This window comes from Protopterus annectens, chromosome 12.part0 (genome assembly GCF_019279795.1).
Source record: "Protopterus annectens isolate FY-2018-M chromosome 12.part0, PAN1.0, whole genome shotgun sequence".
In the NCBI taxonomy this organism is placed as follows: Eukaryota; Metazoa; Chordata; order Ceratodontiformes; family Protopteridae; genus Protopterus; species Protopterus annectens.
Window position 1 is genome coordinate 734,540,426 of NC_056746.1, and position 27,794 is coordinate 734,568,219.

The following is a 27,794-nucleotide window of genomic DNA, read 5'->3' on the forward strand; positions in this document are numbered from 1 at the left end:
AAATTTGCTTTCACTTTACCTCATGTTTGCAAAGATTCACGGGACTTTCTCTCAGGCATCCAGCAAAATCTCTATAAACCAGAGCTTTTAATGGCCACTATTGACATAGTTGAATTATTTCCCAGTATCCCTCATGCTGCAGGGCTGGAATGGTTCAACAATATTCTAGCTTTTGAATCTGGGTTAGGGTCTAACACAATCGGTTTACTGGTTGAATTTATGGAGACTGTCCTAGAAAACAATTTAATCTATTTTAAGGGTGACACTTACAAACAGAAAAAGGGTGTAGCAATGGGCATGGCTTGTGCTTCTAGTTATGCAAACATAGTGTTACACCACTGGGAAAACAAATTTGTTGTTTTTTCCATGCATTGGGTTCAACATATCACCCACTATAAACGATACCTGGATGATATTTGTTTGTTATGGGATGGCTCTTTAGATCAATTCTTAGACTTTATGGTTTACATCAATTCTACCACTCCCTTTCTATCTTTTACTTACAAAGTAAATAACGATTATTTGCATTATCTTGATATTGCCCTTCTTAAAGATGTCAGTAATGGTACTTTCCAATCTAAGATATATAGAAAAAAACTCATTTTCTAATTCCTACCTACATTTCAACAGTGGCCACCCCTTCCACCAGAAGAAGGGTATTGTGAAGGGTCAACTTATACGTGCTTCAAGGATGTGTAGCACAATGGAGCTTTTTCTTGAAGAGGTTAACTTGCTAAATCAACTTTTTGATGAAAGGGGTTGCCCAGCACACTTAGTAAGTAATTTGGCTGAGGAGGTTACTGCTGGTAGGGAGGCTATTTACTGCCCTCTGTTAGGTAAGGGGGCATCTGGTGGCATTCTTTCAAAACCATCGGAACAGATTGAATACCAAAATAGTTTTGTGTATACCTTTTCTGGTGATTCCTTAAAAAATGAACAATCAATTAAAAAATATTGGCCAATTTTGGTACAACATGATGATTTCAAACAGATTGTTAAGGAGCATCCCCATTTTATTAGGAAAAGGGACACGAACCTCAATGGTCTCTTTGAGATCAGACCTGGTGTGGACAACAAAAGGGTTTATTCAAAACTTGGAACGTATAAGTGTGGTTCATGTAAGCAATGCCCTTATGTGCATAATGACAGTTTGTTTTTCATTCCCTCTAGGAGGTTTAAATTCAGGGCTGAACACCATTACAACTGTGGTACAAAAGGAGTTGTCTGTTTAGGTTTTTGTACTCAATGCTCCAGTTTTTACGTAGGTAAAACTGAGAGAACCCTTAGGAGAAGGATATATGAGCATCTTTATGATGTTTCCAAGTAAAAGGAAAACAATGCTTTTTTTAAGCATCTTAGCACATGCCCTAATATGCAACTTAAATTTTTAATCCTAGAGCAAGTCCTACATGACAGTAGAGGGGGTGATTGGGAAACCCAACTTGAATACAAGGAACTGTTGTGGCAGATCAAGTTGAACGCAACTAAGCCTCCTGGTTTAAATGTCAGTATTAGTATTATGAGTGTTTTGAAACTGAGGAGGGCCAAGTTATGATTTTGTTCATTATAAAACATTTTTTAGATGGGTTGTTCATTGCCAGTTATTTTGGACAACATTTTGTTTTGAGTGGATGTTTCAAACTTTGGTTAACTTTTCATATGATTAACAGAGGTCTTAGAAACCAATAATTCTTAATAGATTTTTTAGACATAAAATAATTTTTAAGACTGTTTTTTAGTTTTTTAAGCTTGTTTGTAGCTTTATAAAACAGTCATACATGCTTTATTACGGGTTGTAATTTAAACACGTTTTTACATTATTTAGTTCAATTTTGTGGGTTATTAGACATTGTATAATTTCATTGAATGAATGAATTGCTGTTGGCACTTTAACATCTGATTTGCATATTTTATTAGTTGCTATTCTAGTCACATGATTTGGGCTAGAAAGTACTTAAGCCTTGAATTTTTAATCATGGTTCATCTTGAAAAAGCCTGGTATGCCTCCAGGTGAAAGTGCTTGATGTGTAATTTTTTATCATTTCATTAAAACAGAGTTTTATTTAAGTCATTTTGAATTTTTTGCTCCTGCTGAGCCTTTGGATATATCATTTTGTTCTTGGTCTGGTTCGGATCTAATTTGGTTTTGGTTCTCTACCTCCCCTGCTAACTGGTTTTCTAGCAACCTTTCTGGCAGGCAGCAATCCATTCACTGACAAGCTGTCCTCTCCCCTTTCCTCCCAGTAAACAGTGGCATCCTCGATGATCTATCCTTGGCCCCCTCCTGTTCAATATTTTCACTAACAAACTTCACTCTGCTACTAACCTCTCAACACTTCTACAATATGCCAGTGATTCCACTCTCATCACCTTTGCCACAGCATTCCTGAACTTCTAGCTCTCACTCAATACATCTTCTCCTCTGTCGAAACCTTGCTTTCTGATAATCAACTTATACTAAATCCAAAAAAACTAAACTCCTTCTCTTCCTTCCTAAAATATTTGCTCTGCACAAACTCCTTCTCTATCACCTCCTTCAACAACACTACTATCAAACCTGAACCCCATACCAAACTACTTGGAGTAATAATTGATGATGAACTAAAATTCGATATACATCTCCAACAATGTATATAAAAAAAAAAACAAAAAACCACACCAGAAACTTGGTCTTCTCTATCGCAACCAAAAATTTCTTACACCCACCTCCAAACTCTCCCTAGCTCAGTCACTCCTTCTACCCTGTCTTCTTTATGCTGCCCCTGTCCTTACTAATGTTCAAACATCTCATTTCCAAACTAGAGCAAACATATAACAAAATAGTCAGATTTGCCTCCAAGCTTTCATACAGATCCCATCACTGCCTCACCCTTAAGACACTCCAATGGCCTGAATTCCCTAAACAACTACTACTTTCTCAAATACCTATTGCACACTCTGTCCTGAATGATCACTCTTTCTGCCCATCTATCTCTAATCTACTGTCCTACTATAACCCCCAATGCCACATCCATACATGGTCCTACCCTTGTCAAAGCCCCACTTGACTTATCCTCTCTTCTTATCTATATAATTTCTTTTTCCTCATATACTCTGCACCTTCTTTCTGTACCTTTTCCCTCTTTTTCCTATTTTTAAATGCACTGAAAAAAATAGTAATAATAATAGATTTTTGTATTACTACTGACTCTTTGTACATTGTAATGACCTCATGTATGGTATTCCACTGAAATTCATACTCTTGTCTGTTTTTTTAATATTTAATATTTATAAATTTGTTACCTGTTAATAGATGGGTCCACTATGTAATCCCGAAATACTGAAATCCTGAATGTCAGTATTTCAAAATTACATAGCCGAAAATACTACGAAAATACTAAATCCCGAAACCCCATAACCGCGAAATTTAAAATCTCGAACGTACACTACACATACAGCGCACACATACACATACACACAACTTCCCCCCACAATCAAATATATAATCCTACACTACACTGCACCCCCCACACCCCCCTACTTAAATATTCTAAATCCAAGATCGCTCAAACAGACACACAAAGGAAACTCACACTTACGCATACATACATACTTACCTAAACTTCCACCCATCCATTTATACACCACACCACCAGAAGCACTAATTCAACATCTCTTCGGGATTTTGAATTTTGTGCTTCTGCAGGTTTCAGTATTTAGTGTTTTCGGCTATGTAATTTTGAAATACTGAAATTCAGGATTTCAGTATTTCGGGATTACATAGTGGACTCTAATAGACATGTTATGTCATGCTATTAGTTGTTAGTGGACTTATGTTATCTGTTGACTATATCTTTGTAACTTTTGTAATAATTGTTAATTTTCTGTAGCTTTTCTCCTCTGGTCTCGACTGAAAATAGGCCCCTGGCTCAGCTGGACTAACCTGGTTAATAAATGTCAATAAATAAATGAATGAATAAGCAAAATATAAAAAAAAGATCATAAAAAACATAATTTGTGAGTATGTAACAGTAATGCATTATAGGACTCTGTGTGGGGTATGTATAATGAAAGACTGCTGTGGTTGCTAATGAGGCAAGGCCTGAAACTCTGTAGTTTCCAGGTACTATGCATGGATCTGTATGCAAATGAGTTAGGGTTATTGAATAGTGCAAATGGGTATTTGTGTCCGCAGATCCCATCCATGTTGGGACAGAACCATGTTCGTCTCCACAGAAGATGTAGTTGACATCAAAAGGGGGTGTGTTCACCATCTTTTAAGCCTATTGGAGCCCAGCAGCACCTGCTTGCACAGCTTGCTGCTCTGCTCAGCAGGGGTGCGTGTCTGGTGACTGCTAAGCTTTATTTACCTTCAGAGTGAGTGTTTCAGCAAGTTTGAACATGTTTGAGCATGTCTGCATGGCGTGCAGCCATGCTGAGTGTGATCCTCCATGGGTGCATGTCTGCTCATTGCTAAGCCTTGTTTATCTTTGCAGTGCAGGTTTGCATGGCACACCACAGTGCTCAGCAAGGAAGGCTCTCAAAAAAAAAAAAAAACAACTGGCTGAGAAAGCCAATGATATATTAATTACTGATGAGTCCTGTCTGTTTCACCTAAACTGGGGCCATTAAACCCCTTAATGATGTACTTGGCAGGTAGAATGCATCATAGGTAGCCAACCACACAGGCTACACCTATAGCAGAGTACTATAAAGGTTGCTTGCACCCTACAATCTGATGTTTCCCACATATTCTGCACCAGCAGAGTGCAGATTTGGGAATTTTAATTGAGAGAATGCTAGGGGCTGCTACAGGTCTGCTACATCTGTATGTGCAAGATGCTGAGGTCAATGCAGCTTCTGCTGCTACTGATAATAGGTCTAGACTGAGAAGAAGAAGAGTGCTCAGGCCCTGGGTAACCTACCAGGAGCTACATGAGCTGGAGATTGTAGAGTACTACAGGGTGGACAGGGACATACTACAGGAACTCACTGAGCTCTGCTGACCTCAACTCAGATCCAGAACCAACAGAGGGGAACCCATCCCAGTGGAAACAAAGGGATACATAGCCCTTAGGATACTAGCTATAGGTATTTTCCAAAGACCAACTGGAGACATGATGGGGGTCTCACAGGAATCCACTTCCAGGGTACTCCACCAGTTCCTGGATGCCATGCTACCACATGCCAGTAAGCACATTTATTTTCTTCACACCCTTGAGGAGAGGGCCAGCTGTAAGTAACTCTTCTGCTGTGTAGCACACTACTCTGAGGTACTGGGTGCCATAGATTGCACTCATGTACACATCAAGGCACCAGCCAGTGAAGACAATAGAATCAACGAGAACCACAAGGGGTATCACTCCTGCTTGGTCATGTGCAATGCCCAAGGCATTATCATGAATGTGTGTGCTGGCAGCCCTGGCAGTTATCATGACTCCCATATCTGGCATGCATCACAGCTATATCAGATGTTTGCTAGGGGGGACATCCCACATAGCCATTTATTTGGGGATGCTGGCTATTCATTGGAACTGTGGATGATGACACCGATCAGAAATGCACAGCCAGCTACCGAAGAACATAATAATGAGGCACATGCACAAACCATGAACATCATAGAACGTATGTTTGGGCTGTTGAAATCATGGTTCCTGTGCCTCGATATATCTGGTGGAGCCTTGCAGTACTCTCCAGCCACATGTGCACAGGTGTTCACAGTATGCCATGCTACACAATATGATCATGTGGAAACAGCTGCAACAGGATCAGCAAAGGGAAGGGATACACAGCCTTCCACCAATGCCCAGGTCAACACAGTCACACCCACAGGGGGACATGGAGGAGGAACCCCCTGATGCTGTCCTTGTAGGCAGATACAGATGTGCCCAATGTGCTCTGGCCTTGGCCAAGTGACAAAGCATAGCACATGCACTGACAATCTAGGGCCCTAGGGACTGACACCTTACTCCGACTCACATACATATTACTAAAAATGATGCCAGTCAGCCCACACAGCCTGTACCTCACCATGTTTTGGCTGTGGACTGAGTGCATCAAATATAGTCATTGCCGAACTACAGGTCTGCCAACTGCTGCATCTGCAAAGTAAGTCACTCTCCTCTACACCACTTCAAAGGGGTACTAAAATATGGTAGCATATGTATGGACCTGCCGCATGTATGCAAGGGAATAGTGGGCTATATATAGTGTGCTACTGGGCTACTTGCAGAGATCTATCGTGGGCTGCAGGGCTACTTGTACAGATCTAACAGCCACTGGGACAATAGGTACTCTGTTCACTAGTATGTGCCCCATAATATCCACTAGGCCACATTGCTGGAAACTCCACAACATTATTCCAGGGAGATGCCAAACAGTGGGGTCACAGGACAGTCGCATGACTGTCTATGCCATCAGAGCATAGGCTGGTCATCCCCCACCCTGAACACATCAGTGTTCCCATACAACTGCTGTAACAGTAAGTCTGCAATGATATACCAGCAGACTAGACAATTCTGCTATCTTGTTGATAGTGTGAGGAATGAAACCTCTCTGTCTGGTGTCTGGTGTGGTTCACTGGGCCAGGGACAGTAGCATATGTAATGGTGCTGATGATTCAACTCTACAACATACAACATGTTTTGCATGTGAGATACTCATATGGTGATAGTCCCACAGACTGTCATAACCTCTCAATCTGTGACTGCAAGAAAGCTGGGCAAAGCTAGACTGAATTGGGGCACAGAGGGCCATACCTACAGGCAGACATTATACACACTCTGAGTAACCTTGCAGGTGGCTAGTATAACAGCAGGCTGAAACAGATCAAATTAGCTGCAGGATGTACAGGCCATCACTTAAATGTGTCAGTAGGTACAACACTTCAGTGACCGCTATTTATAGCATATCACCAGAAAACCACAAATGTATAATGAACAGAGCAGACATATGGGGCGAAATGCTGGACATTCTACAAAAACATGTACAGGGAGAGGTATGCAGACTGTCACCCTGTGTGTGTGCTACATCATGTACCCCAGTTACATCATACCTCTCAACTTCTTAGAGCTGGAAATCTGGCCAACTAATATTAACAAAAGTGGGACCAAGGCCCACAAATTGGGAGAGATTTTAAATATTTTCTCCTACAAATGTAGAATGTCGATAGAATAACAAACAGGTCCTGCATTGACATGACTCTCCTTATGTGCATGGAGGCTGAAACTCAAATGTCTGTCATTATTTATTTACTTCAATCTTCAATGATTTGCCACTGATTTGCCAGAAAACCACAATGTGATGTGAAACAGACCAAAAATATGAGGCACAAGTGCGGACAGTCTGTGAAGCTCTGTAGAGTTCTGAAGTATGAGTCACATATTAAGGTCAGCAAACAGCTGGGGAATGCCTTGGACAATATCAGAGAACTGCAGTACTGTGGTAACAGGTGCAGCAGCTAATGGCCTACAGCACACAATAATCTTAGACTTGAGTACAGGTAGCTCTGTCCTGGAGTCACCTTGTAAGTATTGACAATCACACTGGGCATGCTCCTAGCACTTAGCTAACTTGAGCTCAAGTCTGTTGTCTCTACTCCACAAAGACCTGCTATGTGGAAATATGTCTGTACATACATACAGCTACGTATACATATCTGTCTCTCACTATACCCCTCATGCTTGATTAGTGTCTCTATCAGTATGTGGCACATATATATATGATAACAAGATGTATATATAGCTGTATAAAGTACAATGATACATAGACTCCCCACATACATCTACATAACACATTTACATTACTGACACAAACAACTACATTTAAGGAGACAACCCTGATATACACATTTATATGGATATGGTCGGGGATGTAAGAATGTCTCCACATACTCCAGAATGCCGGGGTTATCTGCACACAACCATCACAAAAGCTGCCTGATGGAACCAGACCAAGGCTGCGACACTACATAATCCACTCACCCACAGACCCCTGTGCCTGTGGATTGTCACCCTGTAGACACAGGTATGCAGGTGATGTAATGTGTAATGGGTGTAATGCGTTCCTTGGACAAGCCATATTGTTCCTGGCTACATGTCCACCTTTCAAAATGCAAACAGCCACATATGGTCAGACTGGTAAATGTACACACATAGCAGGGATATTACCAGGTATCCCAACCCCTAGGACACTAGATACAATAAAAGTACCAAGCAGTATGAATCTGCTGGCCACACATGCTGTCTAACACGAGGCCACTTTGTCTACTCCACAAGTACTGTGCCAGCATCACCATATACAACAGACATAACCTGTGGCATGTCATCCAACTTTGTGTGTGTGTGTGTGTGTGTGTGTGTGTGTGTGTGTGTGTGTGTGTGTGTGTGTGTGTGTGTGTGTGTGTGTGTGTGTGTGTGTGTGTGTGTCTGTGTGTGTGTGTGTGTGTGTGTGTGTGTGTGTGTGTGTGTGTGTGTGTGTGTGTGTGTATCAATATATCCCCTCACAGCAGTATGGACATCCCCATATTGGTTATCTCAGTGCAACAGTATGCATTTTATGTCCCTGTGACTGGCTTCTGGCCTCTAAATTCCCTCCTCTTCAAGGCCTGTGGATGTCATCCATCTTAAGAGCACTGGCTGGCAATCTAACAACAGATAAATGCCGTGGCACATGTGATAACTACTGCAAGCTATGGTGTGTATGACTAGATAGGTAGGAGTTCTAATCTCATATCATCCAACTCTGTGTGTTTATCAATATATCCCCTCACAGGAATATGGACATGCCCATATGGGCTATCTCCATGCAATGGTATGCATTTTATGGCCCTGTGATGAGCTGCTTGCCTCAGTAGTGGCCTCCTTTACAAGGCCTGTTGATGTCATCCACCTTAAGAGTGCTGGCTGACAATGCAATATCAGATAAACAGAGTGGCAGATGCGATAAGTTATGTGAGCTATAGTGTGTACTACTAGATAGGTACAAGTTCTAATCTCACAATATACAACTTGTGTGTGTGTCTGTGTGTAAATATGTCCCCTTCCAACACTAGAGACATGCCTATGTGGCCTAGCCCTGTGCATTTTATTATGAATTTTATGTCCCTGTGACTAGCTGCTGGCCCTAAAATGCCTCCTCTACATAAGCATAATTGATGTCCACCTCGATCTATAGTTGTACATGCAGAATACCCAGGTGACATGTATCAAGGGTAGTTGGGAGTAGTAGGTTGCGAGGGTGGCCTAATGATTAAGGTGTTTGCCTTACAAACACAAGGTGCAGGGTTTCAGTCTCACAAGGAATAATTGGCTAGGGCAGTTAGCCTAGCACTAACCAATGAACCTATGAACCTAAATATAGTGTGGCACAGGGTATGAAAGCATGATGACTCTGACTGTCCCCATTGTCCCTGACACTTGTTCTATACATATGCACCTAGGGAGCCATGCACATATATAAGTATATCTTCCTGATGTCATATCTGTGCTGTGTTGCCATGCCATCCTGTGCCACTGTATTGATGCCATGTGTCCATAGTTGAACCACTCAAACTCCTGGATACAAACATACACAGGTTCATGACAGACCTGCCATTTTGTAACACTACTGCCAGTGTACCTTCAGGCAACAAAGATATACAAAGTTTGATGTGTAGTCATGACACATGCCAGCATACAGTACCTTTCCTGGCCCACAATAACTGCCATGACATAACACTACTGCACAACACAAACACATGTAAAGTTATATAGTCACCCTGTGTATCAGACACATATATGCAGGAATGTGGCACAGGTATCATCACGTGCACAGTGTGGTCTGGGGGTGCCAGAGGCCTAGGCTGTGCCACACAGTTGGCAGCATGTGTGTGTAAGTCAGGAAGGAGGGCTGGTTAGATGGGCCATGGAGAGGTACCATGTGTGTCTGTTGGTGATCTGCATGTGATAGTGGTGTTGAAGTTTGTGTGTGTGTGTACACAGTCAAGGCCACTGCTAGCCCTACAGGTTTGTATGGTGGACAGCTGTGGACCATACATGGTATAGTGGAGAGTTCACCATCCCTGGACATGAACATGGGAACTGGCTTCATCAGGAGTAGCACAGGCACTGCCATGCCCAAGGTCAGATGAGGTGCTTGTACCTGACAGTGACTGCTGTCTGTTGGGCCTGTGTCCCTCATGGGATCACCCAGGACCATGTGCCCATGGCCTGCCACATTGTGGTGTGGACAGCACACTTCCCTCTGTAGCACTGGAGGTACTTTCACTATGGGAGAATGAGTGTGCATGGCCAAGTGGACTCTCAGCAAATGGTGTTGCTGGCCTATGTCCACATGTCTGACACCCACCTCCAACCAGATGTTCCAGCACAGACAACATCCGCTCAAACACAGACACTGTCTCAGCCCACCGTCTGTCCACTACATCAGTTAAATGATCAAGAGCATCACCAATGCAGTGGAGACAGTCATGGATGTTAGACTGTGCTGCATCCATAACCCTAAGCATCCATCTGGTATTGCATTTAGAATGTGCCTGTGTCTCTATGACAGCCTAAAATATGCGGCAAGTGACCCATGATGTGACACCTGCAACAGGAGGTGGATGGGCAGCAGTCCTCCTTCAAGCACCCCTGTCAATCTGTCTGTGTGGGACCTCACCAGCTTTCTGCCTATAGCCAGTGTCTACACTCACTGACACCATACTTCTCACACTATTCTGTATTATGTCACCACTCTCTGACGGTCCAGTATCTGTGGCCTCTGGTGACTTGGTTATGTGTGGGCATACTGACTGTGGACAACGGGGGCAGAAGAGGGATGTCAACCTTTGGGACCCACTGACAACCCCACCTGTGCCTCACTATGGCCACCATCATCATCAAAGTTGGATGAGACACTGACATCAGGTTGTGAGGTGGACAGACTCCAACCCCCCTGTTCACGTGTGAGAAGCAAGACAAAAGCAGTACATTACCACCTGCACTATTATGGTAATCCACATAGACTCATACAGATGAGGATCCACAATTGCATTACATGTCCCACATTTTCTCATCTCTGATCCCATGCACAACAAACAAACTCACAACATACACAGACAAGTCAGGCCCAATAGAACATGCATGTCACCTACATGCAGTTAATATTGCCAGTACAATACACCTGTGAGGTATGCAATATGACAGTGTGTGTGATAGAACTATACATAAAACCCAGTACAATTAGCTTGAGAGTGATATACCAGTCGTAGTATCATTGCCTCAAGTATGTTCCATCTCCCTATTGTGTTTGAACAGGTATCTTGGAGTAATTGCCTCATGTATAACAGGCTGTGTAGTTGCCCATAACTATAAGTGCAAACATGTTAATGTTTTTGCAAATACACACCTGTCATTCCCTAGGCTATGCACTGTAGTTAACTGCTCTGAAATGGAAGATACGACTATTCTACTCTGGCTAAACACAACAGTTGTGCATAAGGCAAAATGGCAGCCCTTAACTTTCATAGGGTACATATGATGCATAAAACAGTATCATACTTACCAGGTACAGGACCACAGACTCCAGCCACATCTGATGGACCTATGAAAAGGTGAGGGAGATGTATTGTCAGCAACACCAATTGTTGCAGTGTTACAATGTGATATGTGTGTATATTCAAATGTACAGTAACAAATGTGATATTGCTGATGTTCTGAGTATGTGTTCAGAACTGTGCTAAAATGCCAACTCCCCCCACCAATGCAGACAGACCTGACACCCATGTACTGGTATGTAGAGCCTGCCACAATGACTGATGCAGTATTATACTGGTGAACACAGTAAGCTTACCTGGACGCTCCTATGATGTGGACACTGTGGAACCCACCTCCAGGATATATGGAGTGATGGATGCCTGGGAGCTATTGGTTGATCCTAGGTTAGCCAGGAGTTTTCTGTGGCCGAGAGTGGTTACTCTGTCACAGGCCCTCCACCGGTAGCAGCATAATCCCTGGCAACAGCAGCTGCCCTTTGACGTGCAGCATTGACCATATCCGTGGCCAAGTGTCGGACCTGCTCATAGGTCCTGTCCTGTTAGTCAATCTGATTCACAGCCCTCACAGGATTGCCCCACAAGGCTGCCCACTGTTTATGATTATGGAAACCCATTTGAAAGCAGGATGTAACAGTGGAGTCTGAGGGCATCCAGTATAGCATCATTCTCCACAGATGAAAATGGTGGATGTCTCTGTCGGTACATCATTACTGCAAGACAATAAGTGGAGAACACTTTACAGGCCAGATACATGGATGTCTGCTATGTACAGACCCTACACACCCGTAATGGCCTGCACATCCATTGCTCCATCACATGTCATACCCCACAGCCTGGTAACACACTACATGTGTGGTTATCACCAAGATAGTAGCAATACTGGGAAAGTTCCATCTGTGCAGTATCAGATTCTACTTTATGTCTCTACACCCATCACTGCAGTCTACTGTGGTTTGTCCCCTACAGGCAAATCCCCACTAATATGTCATACAGCCACTCTCAGACAAATAGTAGTGTGCTATTACAACAACTATATGGGGACAATCCAGCAATAACAGTGTGCCACAATGACAGAAAGCAATGCAAACCTGCTGTAGTATATGTTCCCTGTAGGAATCATACCTTTCAACTATACAGATGTTTGCAGAATGTCAACATGTTTACCTCATAGATGTGGTCCTTTTTGCACAAACTTGTGGATGTCTGACAAATGGTTGTCCAATCATTGATGGTTGCTGTTGGAATACTGAAACAGAATCTGACTGTCACATGTCAGACCCTCAGACAACATTTATGCTGCAGTGATATCTGTTAGTCTATTCATATTATTACTTTGTATGACCAATATCTATACTCCATCACTGAGTTTGGGCCTTTGTCCTCCCATTAATTATGGCTTTGCCCTGATTTCTTACTGTAGGAGGTTGAGAGATATATTAGGCATAGCTCTTGACCAAACAGGGATGAATGCCCATGACACAGGGACTTAGCCAGAGGACATCAGGGGCATTCAAGAACAGTTTTACAATGTTAGAAATATTTATGTTTGACATTGACAGACTGAGAGAAGTTGAAATACAGTACATCATTTGATGTTACTGGAGTGTACAACCTTACTTAGTGTCACTATGTCTTATGTATAATCTACCATCTTTACCACAACAGCCGACCATTGTAGGAGGGATTGACAGGGACAGAGCAGAGATGTGATTCAAAGCAGAGACAGTTGAAAGGTATGCCTGTAGGTGTTGGACAGCAGAGTATCACTGACATGTCAATATCATAGATCTAATACAAGCCTATTGTTATAATCCCTTTTCCCCATACCACCATCCTCCCATCTGCATCCCATTTTATGGGGAAGTCTAGTACATACCCGGTAGAGTGATGTATTCCTTTTTTTGAAGCATTCTTCTGCAAGTACTTTGCACATACGCTGTCTGTGTGAGAAAAAACACATACAGACCTGTTCCCCATAAGCAGTAGCTTGCCTTTTGTAGGTAATGCTCATTAACAGGTTATTGCCTCTGCACTAATCTGTTGCTCAGAATTGCTAATTGCAGCCAAAACAGCTGAACTGCACTATCATTGGGCAATGACATGGCACCACAGTGCAATATATAAGGCCTTCATGTAGGCCTTGGCCCCATTTTCTTAGATTTTGAGAGGGACACTACTGAGGTGTGTAAACTGCAACATCACAGAGAGTAAGCACAAATACTTTCCACTGTAGAGATGTATGAAATATGTCCACAGTTTTGCCTCATATGTTTGGTCAGTGTCCCATGACATTGTGGTCATCTGGCAATTCACTGGCAAACAATGTGGGTCAGTAAGAAGAGAGAGACATGTGAGTGTCACACTTCATATCCATGAGAATATGCATGCTAATGCAGTAGATGCTATTCTACCTACTTACTATCTTTGTAGGGAAAAACTTGAAACATGTCCCTATCTCTGGGCCTTTGCTCCCTCCCCCTTTACATATGCTTGTGTCTGTTATAGGGGGTTGGGAGGTATGGTAGGTCTGTAGTAGCTACCTTAACATACAGCTGTGTATGCTCTGGACTGCAGCTGCTGCAGGCTAGGACATACAGTGGGAAGTGTGAACACTTTGGAGGACTGCAAGCTGTATGTGTAACTATGACAGCAGTGTCAGTCCTGTCATCACTGCAGAGCCAAAGTGAGGGTAACCTTTACAGTCCAATTGAGGCATGTGCTTAAGGTACATCTGTTATGCAACAGTGCCAATAGCAGAGTAGTAGGTGACATATAGGTAGGCTATATGAATATGTGCAAAACTGGGTAGCAGATAATTCAGTAACAGTAACCTATGGGGACTAAAACTACATGACTCAGTCATTACTTGCTGTCTTCACAACAATGTAATTGAATTGACATGCGCTAGATTTGAACCCAGAACTGTGTGTGGCAAAATGTACTATATGCAAGGCATTTAACAGACTGAGATACCAAGTCATTGCTGCAGCAGGTGTATTTGCCAGATATATGTGCACACATACAGCTGTAACACACATTGCCTGCATCCATCAGTATGTGCATGGCTTTCACAGGCAATTTTTCTGCAGCAAGGTCCCAGCTGAACATATGTACTGTGCCTTAGCAGATGTGTTTAAAGATGTGGCAGATAAAGGGGAACATTTACTTGCTATCTTAGGCCATACATACTAACATTATTATTTGTTTGTCTGTCTACTGGTGTATTTTTGCATCAGAGTCCCAGGTACACTCCATTTTTCCCATTAGATTCAATTTCAGTCTGTCAGTTGCAATCAGTATGTTTTGCTGCAAAACACTGTTTTAATTAAGGTCTGTGTGGTGTAGTGGGTTAGTGCAATGTGCTGTAGTTTACAGGGGCCCACATTTGAAAAGTGGCAGAGGTGATTATTTTGTACATATGCCTAACACTGTGAGAAACACATAAGTTCATTAAGGCACTTAGCTCTGTGCAAAACCGTGCTAAAAAATTAAAAAGAAAAGAAAAATGGAGTGATAGGACAGTGGTGAAATGGGGGCAAGCAGGGGGAAAAACATACTGAAAGGCAGGTAGGGATAGGCAGGAAGGGTGTAGGAAAGAACCATAGCTTTCCATTTCTTGTACAGCAACAGCTGTGCATGTTGAGTGATTTTGTGGATAAATATGGACTCTCAAACCCCAAAGAGATGGGTGAGGACAACATAAATGTGCTGTCAAGCCAATTGGACCAAAGTAGTTGTCTCCAGTGGACACACGTGTGAAATGGAGAGCGATGTATGGGGAAATATTTTTTTAGTGGGACAGGTGCCCATGTTTTTTTTTTTATAAGGAGAGAGTGGAATTTTGGGGAATGGATATAGGTACATGTGGGAAGGTAAGTTGGGTAGGAGAGGATGTAACTGCAGATAGATAAGACAGACAAGACAGCAGACAGGGGAGGTCTGTGACACATGAGGTGGATAAACACCTTGGATGGGGAGGGTGCTGTGGAATCCAAGATGCATGTGTCTCCAGAGAGCAGCAGTGTGACTGAAATCCCCACCCATGGGCAGTCGATACTGCTCCTTCACTTCCCCAAAGGTGGCTATACTAGAGGCTGGGTGCCAGGGCCAGCTGGCCCCATCAGATTGTCGAGTCTGCCCTCAATCTGGCAGAGGCAACTTTCATAGCTCCTATGAGCAATCCTGTGCACCATGGCCAGTAGTTGATACTGGGTGACTATTACCCCTCAGCCACCACTACCAAGAGGGGGCCAGATCCATCCCTTGAGGTGGTTCCACCCAAAGGTGGTGCAGGACCAGCAAAGGGGGCACCACAGGCTTGGGTCCCAGGTGTGCCAGCACGCGGTGTCCTGGCCAGCTGAGGTATAGTACACAGATCAGCAGGAACTGACCTACCCTGCTATGCTGTGATTATGGAGGTATAGAAATATGTATAAGTTAGTTATGAACAAAACCATTGCTAGTAATGACAGCATGCCAGAACATTAGATATAATCCCATTATATTTCAATGCATATTATGTGAAACACAACAATAGATGGCAGAACAGTCAGTATATTAACAGCATGCCAGCAACAGTTACAGCATAAGGCTAACAGAATAGGTAATTCAGCAAGATACATTAATATGTAACCATTTTAATACATAACAATAATAAAACACTTGCCCAAAATAAAGTTTAGTGTAACAACATATGTTAATAGTAAACCATGACCAATGAATAACAATAATGAATATAGGGAGATAAGAGGTGGGGAGCTAGAAAAATACAGTCCATTAATACCATTATAGGCTATATATTTGACAGCAGTACCACTATCTACTCTACAGGTCTGGCCTTTCTTTATGTTAAAAAGTACCCTATAGCTGCTGTAGCATGTACATACCTCTCACGCCATCCACATGGGACAGTATGGGCCAAGCAGTAACAACTGCAGGTATACAACTACACAGAACACTTGCACAACAGCTGTACCTATATAACTACCAAGGCGTACTGTGGGCTGATGTAGTGAAACTTTGCTATTTACATAATAATGTCAATGATGCATCTGTGACAGAGGGATTATGCACTAGTAATTACATGATGTAACAGTGTGACACTTGAGAGACATGTATGTGTACAGTACAGGGAGTAAACAACTATCATGCCTTGCTTGGCAGGCATGGGGTAGAACCCAATAGCAGTGACTGCAGGGGACATCTGCACTGAATGTATTACTTGACTAAAGCAACCTGTAACAGGCACTCCAGGCATGCAGCCATACGAAAGATTGCACATTTTATTTCTTTTCTTTTATTATTATTATACTTCTTTTCTTTATTTAATGCTGTATTTTCACATTCCTGGTAATGATTGCAACAGTCTGTGACATCTAAACACACAATTATTTACTCATAATATGGGCCACCTCACCCATTTACCTGTAGTTTCTGTGGAGAGAATATCTGTAAACATTATGTGACTGATACTGTAATATTTAGTGCTACATAGCACTGGATTCGAACCCTAGTCTTTGTCTGGCAAAATGTACTTCATAGAGTGCATTTAGCAAATTAAGCTACTGAGTCACTGCTGATTACTAACTGACTGATATTTGTCTAGAGCACACCTGGCAACAAAATATGACCTAGTAATAATAGTACAGTTTTATACTAGACTGCAGTGACAATTGAACATACATGCATGAAATTCAAGCATGGCAGAGATACTAGGTAACCTATACATTACTGCATAGAATGCAGGCATACACAATATATTGTTAGTATGTTGAAATATCTGTGAAGTCAACAAACAATATCTGATTATGGGTTATTATTTGGAATGCATGTAGCTGGCATGCAATGGTGAAAACAAGACAATCCTGATGTACACAATTTACCTTGATATTATTGCTATTGGTTCATGTGTTGTTGCAGAATAGTTGTCATACTTCATTTACTTATTGTATTGTACACTTATTGTACAACCGACTTTATTAGATATACCTTTATGCAGGTACTGATATTATTTCGTGTTTTTATTGCAGAACAGTTGTCATGACTGATTTCTTGCAAATCAGCTCAATTCCATACTTATTGCACAACAGACTTTATTAGAGATTTCTTCATACAGTTACTGGTATAGTTTCAAGAAGTTTTTATTGCACAACAGTTGTCATTATGGAGGTGTTGCAATACAGCTGTAATTCCACAGTTATTGCACTACAACCTTTATTGCATATACTTTATCATGGTTAATGCTTTAGTCTTCCCTGCTTATGGCACTACAGTTGGTAGTATGCACTTCTTGCAGTACAGGTGTAAGTCCACATTCATTGCAGTACAATATTTACTTTATATACCTAATCATAGTTAATGCTTTACTCTTTCTTATTTGACTAGAAATAGCAAAATACATCTGTACTCACCACACTCATGGTGTAACCTGGCCAAGCACCTGGCATGCGCCTGGATGTTCTAAACCCTCTCCTCTACAGCTGTTAGGAGAAAAGCACACTATTATGTATACCAGTTTAGCAGACATTCAAGATTAGATATTGGTGAAACAGAGGTAAAAGTGCTTACATACATGTGGGAAATTCCCTGCCCAGAATTCTTGGACCCAGATGTCCAAAAGATCCCCTTCCATCTTTTCAGGTCATCATAGTGGTGATGACACTGCTCACCTCTGTGGAGGATACCAGTTGAACTGGTGATGTCCCTTGTCAGCTGGTTCCAGGCCTCTGCCTTGCACTCTGAGCTCTGGTAACCTCTCTGTATCAGCCAGTCATCATAGTTTTTGACAAGGAGTCTGACCATGACCCTAGACTCCTGAATGCCCCAACACTGCTCCCAAAAGGGCGAACCCTCACTAACACCTGCCATAGTATCCTTCAAAGACAGAACTCTGGATTATGCAGTATTTCCACCTATTGGGCTTAATATGACCTGTTTTTCCACACTTACACGCCATTGGGCAACATTTAAAAATGTGACGTGTGGCTTAGCACTGCACAAACCAGTGGGGCTGAGCTGAACAGTGTGAAAACTCAAATACACCAAATGCTTTGCAGTGCTTTGCAGTGTGCAAACCAGCCAAGTGGTGCCAATTAGTGCATAAACATTAGCAGCCATCATTTTATTTATCCAGGTCTTAGCAGAGCTTAGCTGAGCACAGCAGGCCAGTATTTAAAAATAATTTGCATAATTTGTATTTTGAAAATAAATGCTTACTTGCTCTTCCATGTTTTCAAACTTTGCACCTACTGCACATGAGGCCATAACTCTACCCATTTAGCTATGTGGATTTGTGGAATTTTGCTATACCTTTCCATATATCTCTGAGCTACCTTTAAGCAGTGCTGAGCACAGCACCAAGCTGCACAAATTCATTCAGCTATGCTTAAACATGACCTTTAGGTAAATAATTAAATGCAATCAGTTTCTATTTTTCGATGTCTGGTGTCTCGGCGCCGCTTAGCACTGCTGCGCTCCATGCTGTGTCGCGCAAATATGCTTTCTAAAACAAAAAAAGTAAGAATAACATTGGCACTACTACTATTAAACAGTGCTGGGAGTGTCATATTCATCTGTGGACACAGTTAGTACCACACTATCTACACTGATTCAATAACCGTGTTCCACAGTTCTTCCTCGGCAATGAGCCATGATTAATATGCATGGCGCACTGCCGAGAGGGAGCCGTGTATACAGATACAGTAAAATTCCATGTAGACTCTACATTATGCCTTCATGGATTTTATTAAATCTAGAGGAATATAATTCAGATCAGTGCCCTGATGCTGACTCCAAAAACTATCCAGTTCCTAATAATCTCAGCTACATGATTTAAAATGTGCACTTAAATTGTGATTAGATCGTAATGGTCAAGTAAAATTATAAACATTTTTGTCAATAATAAAATTAACTGCTTCTTTAGAAACATAAGTACTTTAAAACACTCTAAAGATGCTGAAAATGTTGTTGTTGTAACCGTGCCATTACTTTAATGTCAAGAACTTAAAATAGCAGTGCACAATCCCCTAACAAATAGGTTAGTGGAGCTTTTTCCTGAGTATTAAAATCCATACCAAGGGAATTACTTGTAGATTGTAAATACCGAGACCACTTAATAACATATCTTCCATTCAACCCTAGAGAAGCATGACGATATTTGTTAGGGATTCATTTTTTGACTTGTTATATGGCTGGCACATGGATGGACTCTTAGATATTACCAGAGAAACTTGAGAAGAAGTGAATTCCACATTGAAAAGTATCATAGATTGTGATACTGATTTTACAGGACTCACTGGATGTAGTAATGCCCATCAAGTGAGAACTCATGGAAAAAGCTTAGGGCATACTATAAGGGGTAGATGACAGAAGTGTAAGGATCAGGAAGTTCAAAGCTGAGACCATTGTTAGCGTTCTCTCCTCTATAGAAAATTAATTTATAGGCAAATGGCAGAAAAATTAAATTATGTAAACTACAGAGTTAAACAGACTGGTTAGAGAAGGCCAGAACAAATGTAACATATCCACATCCTAAAACTATGGAAAGAAGGAGAAACCAGTTAGAAAGCAGTTAGTTTAGCAGCAGAGTGGCAGGTGTAATAAAGAAAGAAAGCTCACCTCTGTACTTGAAGTTAAGGTTAATAACACAACACCTAAGCCATAGAAATAAGAAATAAAGGAGTTTCTAAATATTTTCTTTTTATAACTACTTGTCTGAACAGACCCAACTCACCCTGCTCAGACCACTGCAGGAGATAAGATTAAACTAAAACCTTACAGAACATTAGAGCAGAGACAGGGAATTCAGCAGAAAGCTCAAAAATATTTAATATGAGTCAGATTAAAGAGTCAAAAGAGAACATGACCATAGTGTTAGCCCAAAACATAATAGTACAAATAGTTGCATGAACTAATAAACAGGTTGGGGAAGACAAGATTCTTGCCCAGATGAGACCTCTAAGAAAGGGGTACTGGGAGATCACCCTAATAGCGTTTAAGTAAAAAAGCAGAATTTTAAACATCAGAGGGCCTATTCCAGTATACTGTCCTTTTTGAATTAAGTGTACAAAAATGGGAAAAGGGGGGTTTGGGATGGATGGATGGATGGATGGATGGATGGATGGATGGATGGATGGGTGGATGGGTGGGTGGATGGATGGTTGGATGGATGGATGGAAGGATGGTACCTGTGTTGCCTTTGAAAGATTTAGGGGTTGAGTTCTAAAGCACTGCATCTAATCTGATGCCATTTAACTAGATAATGTAATTATGCACTCACAGGATTGGCTCTCCCATCCAGCTAAGCTACATGCTATACTAGACTTTCCAAGGCAAATAAAGTTAGCTGCCAGTACCTCCAAGGACAAGTTAAGCAAGACATAAGTAAAAATTTGAGAGTATGCCATTGATAATAGAGGATTCTTGGTGTCCAGAAAGATAATCTTGAAGGTGTGAAAAGCTGAACTATTGCTGGTGCCAAGAAGTAAGTGAGAGCATTTTCGAGGTTTACTGAGTGCTATTAATTTTTATCACATTTATTTTGATAACCTCTTACAGATTTGTCAAAAGAAAAGATGTCTATAAGGAGAAGTAAATGCTAGAGGTGAACAATTCTTTTATGCAGTTGAAGAAACTTCTGTGTGCAGAGCCTTTATTAGCCCATGAAGACTTCAATGGGATTTTTATGCTATATACTAATGTGTCACAGATAGACCTGGGTCAGTGTTATTATAGAACCTTGATGGGGATCTTCATCTCATGTTTTTTGCTTTATAAAATGAGCAGAGCAGAAACCAAGTATTTTCCTATCGAAAAGGGAATGCTTGGCCATCAGTTGCCTATTATTTCCATTAATGTACTACCTTCTCAATCAAGACTTTACACCGGTTATGGTCCATGCCTCACTGTTGCAGAAAACGGACAGAAGGATAGAAGAACATATGCATGTAAATGGGCAATCTTCTGATAATCTTTTAGATTCATGGTAAAACACATACTATAAACAAACACCCAAAGTGGCAAAAATCAACTAAATAAAAACAAAACCACTAAAATGGCAGCAGGAGGCAACAGGAAGCAACAAAACCACATTAATGTATCAAAAACTTTAATCTTCACTTTCATCCAAAAGTCCACAGACTTCTTTAGAACAAATGTATTTTAAAAAAACACCTTAAAATAGATACCTATAGCCAGTCAAAATTACATTAGTAGTCACGTGACTCCATGTCATAGCAATAATACTTAATAATATAACAGTCTAAAACAATAACATAATTTTCCTTCTTCTGTTTCTTGAAAACATTTAATATTAATTGTCTCATTTAATCCAGGAACTTTGTCAGCTTCCAATTTAATTTGCCACATAGTTTCCCTTTTTTCAATCTTACTTTTAGAATTACCACCTCATAAATCTTTAAAAACTCCTTCTACAACAGAAAAAAGAAATTTCATATAACTGTTACATTCATTGACATGTCAATAAACTGCATTTTTTCTTTTTTCTTAATAGCATAAACGTGTTCTCTTAGTCTTTATTTCAACCTCCTGGTGGTCATCCCTATATAAAAACATAACTGACAGAACAAATACAGATGTAAATTATACCTTTAGAATTACAATTATAAACACCAGGTACAGGTATAGTATCATTTAAATGTTCTAAATTAATAAAAGGCCCCTCTAAAACATATCAGTACATACTGCAGTTCATACATTTATGCATCCCATTGGTTAAATTTAAAACAGGAATGGTGGGAACAATAACTGTAGTACCCCTATATAGTAAAGATTTAATATTAAAAGTGTTCTTATATACAAATCTAGGATGCATGCCAACCACTTCTACCAAATCATAATTACCCTCTATAATATTCTAACTTTCATTAATAATATTTCTAACATCGAAACTAGCTACATTAATATCAATATTACAAACTAAAGTATTTTGATTGTAATACTGACTACTAAAATTAAGAGAAGAATCTATTTCATTTGTAGAAATAAAAGGAGTTTTAAAATTAGAGGGAAAAACACATTCCTTTTAACAAAAATTTCTTTAGCAATGTCTTCTAATACTTTCTTTTTATACCCCTTTCTACAAATAGTGAAATAATAAAATTAGTTTCTTCTTTAAATACTCTATCACAAGTTGTCATCCTAGAAGCTCTTATAAACTGTCATCTAGGAATGTTATTTTTCATTAACTTCAGATGACAACTTAAATAATGTAAATAATTGTTACAAAAACTATTTTTTCTGTAAATCTTACTTCTGAACTTTCCAGTTTCCTGATTCCAATACAATGTAATACCTAAAAAATTAACTGTGCCTACAACCCCCATAACAATGCCTATAGCTCCACCTTGATCAATTGTTTCTGTATTCTTGGGGTAACACAACATCCTCTTAATGTTTCTCTTATTTTTAAAACAGAAAGAAGGTGTATCACCAATTATGTCCCTGATCTTAGGTTCTGCTGTTAAAATATGCCAGTGTCTCTGAAAAATCTGAGTTATATTGTTACATTCAGTAGTATAGTGTAACATCACAGACAAAGGACGTCTACCAGTATCACTCTTATTATTCTCAGTGGCATTCACCTGGTTGGAGAAATAAGGCTTGGCAGTTCTATTTCTCCTCTCAACTATTTCTCGAAGGGGGATATCCAAATCTCTATCCAAGTATCCATATAGCCCCTATCCTTAAACTTCATTCATAAATTCCTTAACTCTACTTGAAAATCAGTGTCAGAAACATGCAATCTAGAACGTCACATTCCCTATCCTTTAACTATATTAAGAAAAATATGCAGACGATGCATACTTTTCCTATGTAGGTAAGTACTTCGAGCACAAAGTTTCCTATACACCTCCATCTTAATGGACCCACCACCTGCTTTCCGTATATAAACATCAAGAAAAATAATCTTAACTGATGAATAACTTATCTTAAACTTGAGAAACAACTCTGTGTGATTAACATAATCAAAAAAATCTAAGTAAATCTTCAGACGTGCCTTTCCATATAAAGAAAAGGTCATCAACATATCTACGATAAAATAAAATATTGTCACTAAAATCTGCATTAGATATAGTCATCCTCCCCGTGAGCCATTGTCATATTGGCATAGCTATTGGCATTGGAAGTACCCATTGTCATGCCATCTTACTGCAAATAATAAATGAATCAAACAAAAACACATTATTCTCTAAAATAAGTTCCATAAACAAACAAAGTAAATCTATGAATTTACTTTCATAGTCAATACAAAATGATAAATAGGCCTTCATACTATCTATACCATACTGATTCGGTGTAACAGTAAATAGAGATTGAACATCCATGGTAACAAACAGAACACAAACAGAACAGGATAAACAGGCCAATGCAGCTGTGTAAACTGAAATAAATCCTGTAAAATTTGCTTAGTGTTTCTTAAGATATATATATATGTTTCTGTCTATAAGTGGTTGAAGGTATTTCTTCACATAAATTGAAAAAGTTTCAGTAGACCAATTATGACCTGAAACTATGTGTCTGAAAGGGGGGTTATGAGGATGCTTATGTATCTTGGGAAGCCCTTGTATCATAGGAATGCGGGGGTTGGACACATGCAGGTACTTATACAAATCCAAGGTGATAATTCTACTCATCAAACACTCATTCAATGTCATTAAAACCCTAATTTGTATTCGAACAATAAAATTGTAATGTATAGTGGAATATACTGAATCATCACTCAACATCGTTTTCATTGACTCAAATTAAAAGAATTTGTCCATAATCACTATTAGACCACCTTTATCAGCTGGTCATATAGCAATACTAGTGTCCTTTGCTAACTCATCCAATGCCTTAAATTCACCCGGAGTTAAGTTCTTAAAATTTTTCTCCATGTTTTTATTAGCAAATACAGCATGCATATCAGCTTCACATAGGCGTCCAAAAACTTCTAACAAGTAGGTCTAATACAGCCAGACATGTACAGGAATCAGTCACTGAAGAAGATGTGTTAGAGAACGGACAGTCCATAGTCTGGAACATTTCTTCCAAGGTACTAACTGTTGCTCAAGAAACTGTTTTAAATAGAGATTTGAGTTTTATACCTACACAGCATGCTGGCTTGAGTGATACAATAGTGGACATGAAGCTATTCATTAGGAATATACCACTTAAATTAATAAATGGTGGGACAGATATTGATAGCAACTTTGCATGGTTTAAGCTGCCAAGTACATTCATGCCTGCCCTTCATACCATGTTAGAAGGTTTTGGACACCTATGTGAAGCCGATATACATGCTTTATTTGCTGGTAAAAACATGGGGAAAAATATTAAGAACTTAACTCCAGGTGAATTTAAGGCATTGGATGAGTTAGCAAAGGACACTAGTATTGTTATACGATCAGCTGATAAAGGTGGTCTGACTGTGATTATGGACAAATCCTTTTATTTTAAGTCAATGAAAACAATGTTGAGTGATGATTCAATATATTCCATTATAGATTACAATTTTATTCGAGCACAGAACAGGATTTTAATGACATTGAATGAGTGTTTGATGAGTAGGATTATCACCTTGGATTTGTCTAAGTACCTGTATGTGTTTGATGAGTAGGATTATCACCTTGGATTTGTATAAGTACCTGTATGGGACCAACCCCCTCATTCCTATGATACAAGGGCTTCCCAAGATGCATAAGCATCCTTGTAACCCCCCTTTTAGACCCATAGTTTCAGGTCATAATTGGTCTACTAAAACTTTTTCAGTTTATGTGGAGAGATACCTTTGACCACTTATAGATAGAAACATATATATATATATATATATATATATATATATATATATATATATATAGAGAGAGAGAGAGAGAGAGACTAAGCAATTTTTAGAGGATTTATTTCAGTTTACACAGCTACATTGGCCTGTTTATTATGTTCTGTTTATTACCATGGACATTCCATATCTATTTATTGCTATAACTAATCAGTATGGTATAGATAGTATGAAGGCCTATTTATCATCTTGTAGTGACTATGATAGTAAATTTATAGATTTATTTTGTTTGTTTATGGAACTTATTTTAGAGAATAATGTGTTTTTGTTTGATTCATGTTATTATTTGCAGAAAGATGGCATAGCTATGGGCACCTCCATTGCCAATAGCTATGCCAATATGATAATGGATCACTGGGAGAATTAATATATTGTATCTAATGCAGATTTTAGTGAAAATATTTTGTTTTATCATAGATTTGTTGATGATCTTTTCTTTATACGGAAAGGCACATCAGAAGATTCACTTAGATTTTTTGATTATGTTAATCATCACACAGAGTCATTTCTCAAGTTTATGGTAAGTTATTCATCAGTTAAGATTAGTTTTCTTGACATTTATATATGGAAAACAGATGATGGGTCCATTAAGACGGGGGTGTATAGAAAGCCTTGTGCTCGGAATACCTACCTACATAGGAAAAGTATGCATTGTCTGCATATTTTTCTTAATAATAAAGTACAGGGAATGCAACTATCTAGTTTGCTTGTTTCCTGGCACTGATTTTCAAGTAGAGTTAAGCAATTTATGAATGAGGTTTAAGGATAGAGGCTATATGAATAGAGATTTGGATATCCCCCCCTTCGAGAAGTAGTTGAGATGAGAAATAGAACTGTCAAGCCCTATTTCTCCAACCAGGTGAATGCCACTGAGAATAATAACAGTGATATTGTTAGACGTCCTTTGTCCAGAACGTTACACTATACTACTGTATGTAACAATATAACTCAGATTGTTTGGAGACACTGGTATATTTTAACAGCAGAACCCAAGATCAGGGACATAATTGGTGATACACCTTCTTTCTGCTTTAAAAATAAGCAAAACATTAAGAGGATGTTTTATTACCACAAGAATACAGAAATAATTGATCAAGATGGGGCTATAGGCACTGTACCTTGCAGGCAATGTAATTATTGCAGGCATATTAATAAAACTTCTCAATTTAAGCATTCAGATACTGGACACATTTTTAAATTTTTTGTATCAGCAAATTGTAATACTGATAACGTTATTTATTTAGCCACTTGTGAAGAATGACAGGAATTCTATTTAGGAAAGACCAATAGATTGCTTAAACATCGTTTAAGAGAGCATTTATACAATATTAAAACAGGTTATTTGAATAACGCCTTGGCTAAACATGTTAAAGAAAAGGGGAACATCATATTTTTAAGTTTATGTTTATTGACACTGTGGTCCCTACAAATAGGTTAGGTGATATTAAAACCTACACTGAATCATTAGAGGCTAAGTGGATGATAAGACTTAGGGCTGATTGTGGTAAAGGTTTAAATAATTGTGTCTCCCTTTACTCCTTCTTAAAAATGAAGGGGGTATGTTACAGCGATATTATTAGTCTGTTATACTGCTGAGAATATGTTTTCTTTAAGACTAGTACTTGAGATGCTGAATCAATTAATAGGTAATTGGATAATTAGCCTAATTTGTTTTAGGTCATGTTATTTAATTGCATCAGTTCTTGTTTGTCTTATGGTCTGAAGAAGCATTCCTGTGAAAGCCCTTACCTTTTAATAAAGTTTTATATGTAATGATAATTTGGATGAAGCTGTCACATATTTGAAACAAGTCTGGCTCGTGTTGTGGTCCTACTATATTTGGACTGTGCAATTATTTCTGATTTCTTTCGTGGGACCATTTATTCCAGCAATACTTCATTGTGTTCTTACACAACAGTTATTGTTCCCACCATTCCTGTTTTAAATTTAACCAATGGGATGTATAAATGTATGAACTGCAGTATGTACCGATATGTTTTAGAGGGGCCTTTTATTAATTTAGAACATTTAAATGACACTATACCTGTACCTGGTGTTTATAATTGTAATTCTAAAGGTATAGTTGTTCTGTCTGTTATGTTTTTATATAGGGATGACCACCAGGAGGTTGAAATAAAGAATAAGAGAACACATTTATGCTATTAAGAAAAAAGAAAGAAAAAAATGCAGTTTATTGACATGCCAATGAATGTAAGTTATAAGAAATGTCTTTTTTCTGTTGTAGAAGGAGTTTTTAAAGATATACGAGATGGTTAATTCTAAAAGTAAGATTGAACAAAAGGAAACTATGTGGCAAATTAAATTGGGGGCTGACAAAGTTCCTGGATTAAATGAGACAGTTAACATTATTTTTTTTTAAGAAACAGACAAAGGAAATTATGTAATTATTTTAGAATGTTATATTATTAAGTTTTGCTGTTA